Genomic DNA, 6000 nt, shown 5'->3' on the forward strand with positions numbered 1-6000 from the left:
TGATTAGATCTCTTAAAAGTTATGGAATGTTTTGGCTTGCACTGATCATCTCATTGGCTATGACTCATCAATCTTGTTTTGGTTTCTGTTTTACGTCAGAATATCAGGTGCGTATTATCAACGACTTGAGTAAAAATAAAGTTCTTGGCCTTGGCTGCTGGTCTGTTGACGATGATCTGGGTAACCATGTACTATATTCATCTAAAGAATTTAAATTCAAGTTCTGTGTGGATATCTGGGGAACTACACGTTTCTGGTGTAACTTTAATTGGAATAGCCATCAGTTTGGTGGCACATTTAGGGTATTTTGGGAGGGGGATGAGTTTTTGCATATGTGCGATTATGGAAACTGTATTTGGTCTGCAAGAGATGATGCTATTTACTTGTTCGATTCTGGTACTGGAAAATTTGTTAAAAAATATAATTGGGATGCCTGGTGGGTTCAACCTCAGAAAGGAATATCTAAACATGGTAATAAAGATTAAGAGAACAAAAGTGTATTTGTCGATATGATTTTGATACAAAGGTCATTGTTCGTGACCAACAAGTCGTTTAATTTTGGAACTCACTTTGTATTTGTAGAAGGCCAAATATATAATCTAAACGCCTGATTTGTTTTGTTTTTTTTTTTTTTTTTAATTTTTTTTAAGAAAATCTTATGGCATCATAAACTTCAGTTTTTGTAATACATAAACTTCAGTTTTTGTAATAATCCTACACCTTCTACACGGTCAAATACAACTTTTGGGACAATAACTTTTATATTTTTTACTGTTCAATAAGTGATTAATTAATTCTAATTTTACAAGTTGAAGTGTTGAATAAATAAAATAAAATCTGTTCAATAAGTGATTAATTAATTCTAATTTTACAAGTTGAAGTGTTGAATAAATAAAATAAAATATTTGGCAATTCTAATTTTAAATGGTGGAGTGTCAATAGATCAAAATAAAAGTTGAAGGTACTACAAGATTTTTCATAAAAAATACATTGGTAAATTTATATATTGAGCTGTTTGTAAAAGCAAGAATCTATTATTAATGCAATAACTGAGACTAATTTTTTTCACCTTACAACCAAATATTGAGCGGTTTGTAAAAGCAAGGAATTCCTGATGGGAAGTAACACAAAATCTGACCTCACAACAAAAACTTCCCCACTTGAATGAATCTATTAGGAGTAACAATGAGCAATAAATTCAAGCAACACAAGCTGTCCCAAATCATACACAATCAAAAATAACATTCACCACATGAACACAAATCTTTTTACGTGGAAAACTCCTCCGGTGTGAAGGATAAAAACCACGGGACCTCTCCTCCGGTCCAAGGAAATAAAGTTCACTATCACAAATATTGTCTTACAACTTACAGCAAGCTACAACCATCAAAATATGTAGCTATACCACAAACAACCACAAATAAATGTGTGGGAACACAATAGAGTGATCACAAAACACAGCTGCTGTTCTCAATACATTTAAAAATGTTCTACTCATCCAAAAAATTAAACTGATCAGCCAGAATCAAGAGTTGGATGTTAGGAACAAGCTCACCAAAAATTAGCTCAATCCGACAAAGGATGACTGCCGAAAACGCTGAAGAAGATGAAGCTATGCAGAGCTAGAAGAAGAACAGGATAGCTTCGGATTCAGACCCAGAACTCAATCTCTGAACCTCCAAATGAAAATCCCTACGGGGAGAATCAAGAACAGAGAGCAAAGAACAACATATCCAAAAATCACAACGATCCAACGGTTGAAACTCCAGGAATCTCCAGACCACGGTGGCTGGTGCTGGATGGGGCTGTGCAGAAAAACCCTCTCCTCTCCTCTGTTTTTCTCACACGATTTCTGGTTGTGTGTCGATCAAATGAGAGCCAAAAAATATTAGGAATATGGCTGTTAGTTGAGGGGCATAATTATAAAACAATAATTAGTTAGTGGACTTCAAAATATGGGCTTTTACCACATAGGAAGGGAACCCAAACCCAACAATTCTCCCCCTTCCCGACTATGTGGAAGAGGTGCCCAAACCGGCACTCAAACGGCATATTTCAAACTTCATTCTTGGTAGAGACTTTGTGCACATATCAGCACCATTATCATCCGTATGAATCTTCTCAAGCTCAATTGACTTAGAATCCAAAACATCACGGATCCAATGATATCTCACATCAATATGTTTAGATCTACCATGAAAAGTTGGATTCTTACCAAGATGAATAGCACTCTGGCTATCGCAAAATAAAACATACCTTTCCTGAGTAAAGCCAAGCTCATTCACAAATTTTTTCATCCATAGCAACTCCTTGCATGCTTCAGTAGCTGCAATGAACTCAGCCTCTGTAGTAGATAAAGCAATACATTTTTGCAACTTGGATTGCCATGCCACAGCTCCCCCTGCAAATGTAATCAAGTACCCAGAAGTAGACTTTCTAGAATCAATATCCCCAGCCATATCAGAATCAGTGTAACCACAAAGCATAAGCTTTTCAGACCCAAAACACAACTTCAAACCTGAAGTACCACGGAGATATCTCAATATCCATTTAACTGCATTCCAATGCTCCTTACCTGGATTAGAAAGAAATCTACTAATTGTACCAACTGCATGAGCTATATCTGGTCTAGTACAAACCATAGCATACATCAAACTTCCTACTGCAGATGCATAAGGAACCTTTTGCATGAATTCTTTCTCTTGCTCATTGGAAGGAGACTGCTTCACACTCAATCTAATAGATGTAGGGAGAGGTGTACTTACAGCCTTAGCCTTAGCCATATTGAACCGTTGTAGTACCTTCTCAATATACTTCTCTTGTGAAAGCCATAATTTCTTGCATCTTCTGTCACAAATGACCTTTATGCCAAGAATCTGCTTTGCCGGGCCTAAATCCTTCATAGAAAAAGACTTGCTCAAGTCTTTCTTCAAATTCATAATTCTGGAGGAGTTAGGACCTACAATAAGCATATCATCAACATACAGCAGCAAAATGATAACGTCATTGTCAGAAAAACTTTGCACAAAAACACAATGATCAGAAGTAGTCTTTTTGTAGCCTTGCTGAACTATAACAGACTCAAACTTCTTATACCACTGCCTTGGTGCTTGTTTTAAACCATACAAGCTCTTTTTCAACTTGCAAACATAATTTTCTTTGCCCTTCACCACAAAACCTTCAGGCTGCTCCATATAAATTTCCTCTTCTAAGTCACCATGAAGAAATGCAGTTTTCACATCCATCTGCTCAATCTCTAAATCAAGTGTAGCAGCTAAACCCAAGATAACCCTGATGGAAGACATCTTAACCACTGGTGAGAAAATTTCTTCAAAATCAATCCCCTTTCTCTGACTAAAGCCCTTGATAACTAATCTCGCTTTATACCGAGGGGATGATGAATTCTCTTCATGCTTCACCTTATAGATCCACCTATTCTTTAAGGCTTTTCTATCTTTAGGAAGCTTCACCAGTTCAAAAGTATCATTGTCATATAAGGATTGCATTTCATCTTTCATAGCAATAATCCATTTTGTCTTTTCCTCACTCTCAACAGCTTCTTGGTAGCATTCTGGCTCATCTGCATCTGTCAACAATACATACTCATTAGGAGAATACCTTGTAGATGGAATATGATTTCTGGTAGACCTTCTGACTGGGGCCTCTTGTTGTCCCTCAAGTGTCTCATACTGATCATCAGTTGCATCATCTATAGGAATATCAACCTCATCTGCCTCTTCAGTATTATCCTGAAGATCAACCTGATTTCTAACATCAACTGCAGCAGGTGTTGAAGCTGACGGAACTGGATCTACATCAACCAAGCTGTTATTTTGAGGTTTTGGTTTCTCCACTTTGCCAATATCTTCAATAGTCTGATTTTCAATAAAGACCACATCACGGCTTCTATAAACTTTCTTCTCAATAGGATCATAACACCTATAGCCAAACTCATCTTGACCGTAGCCAATGAAGATACACTGTCTTGTCTTGGCATCTAGCTTGGACCTTTCATCTTTAGGAACATGAACAAAACATTTGCACCCAAATACCCGTAGATGATCATATGAAGGCTTCTTACCATACCAAAAACTATCAGGAACATCATTATTCAAAGGAACGGTAGGAGTAAGATTGATGACATGTGCAACTGCATACAATGCCTCACCCCAAAAAGAATTAGGTAGTTTTGCATCTGAAAGCGTACATCTAACTCTCTCCATCAAGGTTCTGTTCATCCTTTCTGCCAAGCCATTCAACTGTGGAGTCTTAGGAGGTGTCTTCTGATGTCTGATACCATGCTCTCGACAATAAGAATCAAATGGCCCACAATATTCACCTCCATTATTAGTACGAACACATTTCAACTTTTTACCTGTTTCTCTCTCAGCATAAGTGTGAAATTCTCTAAATGCACCGAGTACCTGATCCTTTGACTTTAACACACGAACCCAAAGCTTTCTTGAGTGATCATCAATAAAAGTCACAAAGTACTGTGCACCACCAAATGACTTATCCTTCAAAGGACCACATACATCTGAGTGTACTAGCTCTAACAACTCTTCTTTTATAGAAGGAGGATGATGTTTAAAGGAGACCCGTTTCTGTTTTCCAGCCAAACAATGCTCACAAGTGTCTAACTCTCCACCTTGCAAACCAGAAAGCAAATTCTTCTTAGCTAGAATATTCAGACCCTTTTCACTGATGACTCAATCTCTTGTGCCATAATTCTGTTGAACTATCATTTTCAACTGCATTCACAAGATCTGTAGGGATAGTAGTCAGTAGCCAATACAAACCTGAACCTCTAAACCCTTTAGCCACAACCAAAGAGCCTTTATAAACAATGTCATGATTAAACAAATTGGTGCCATATCCATCATTATATAAAGCGTCACAGGATATCAAATTCAACCTCACATCTGGCGCATGTTTAACATTCTTAAGTATCAACTTCATACCAAGGTTGGTCACCACAGTTACATTGCCAATGCCCACTACTTTGGATACAGATCCATTTCCCATCCGTAAAGTTCCATAATCACCAGGAGTGTAAGATGTGAAGAATTCTTTCTTTGTAGCAACATGGTGTGCAGCTCCACTATCAAGTACCCAAAGAACCTCATTGCTGGCAACATTAATCATACTTCCATCATGAACAACAGCCAAATCAACTGAAGTAACAACACTGACACGATCACCATTTTCATCATTGCCATTCTTTTCTTGCTTGCCTTTATTGGTTTTGTTATCCTTTTTCCACTTGTAACAGTACCGTTTGATATGCCCAGATTTACCACAATAATGACATTCAAGGCTCTTATACCTTGACTTTGATTTACTCCTACTCTTGCTTCTACTGTTGTGATCATGACTTCTACTCTTGCTTCTCCCCCTGTTTTCAGTAACCAAAATATCTGACTGTGATGTGGAAGCGCCCTGAGTTCTCCTTCTTACTTCTTCATTCAGAACACCACTCTTCACATACTGCATAGTTACAACACCATCAGGAGCAGAATTTGTCAAAGATACCCTAAAGTTTTCCCAAGAGTCAGGAAGTGTATTCAACAACCAAAGTCCCATAATGTCCTCATCAAACTTGACACCCATATTGGATAACTGATCAAAGATACCCTGAAATTCATTTACATGGTCAAGTACTGAGCTCCCTTTTTTGTACTGCAGGCGTATGGCTTGCTTAAGTAAGAACAACTTGTTGTTACCAGTTTTAGAAGCATACAAAGATTCTAGCTTTTCCCACAAAGTTTTGGCATTTGTATCATTAACAATATGATTATATACATTATCCTCAACCCATTGCCTAAGAAAACCACATACTTGCTGATGCTCAAACTCCCATTCTTCATCAGACTTAGACTCAGGCTTACTAGTAGCAAATACAGGCAAATGTAGTTTCTTTAAAAACAAAAGGTCTTTCATCTTTCCTTTCCAAGTGTGATAGTTTGTGCCATCCAAACAAATCATTTTACTCATATTTAC

This window comes from Jatropha curcas, chromosome 2, assembly GCF_041381405.1.
Source record: "Jatropha curcas cultivar XTBG-Jc1 chromosome 2, XTBG_Jcur_1.0, whole genome shotgun sequence".
NCBI classification, from domain to species: domain Eukaryota; kingdom Viridiplantae; phylum Streptophyta; class Magnoliopsida; order Malpighiales; family Euphorbiaceae; genus Jatropha; species Jatropha curcas.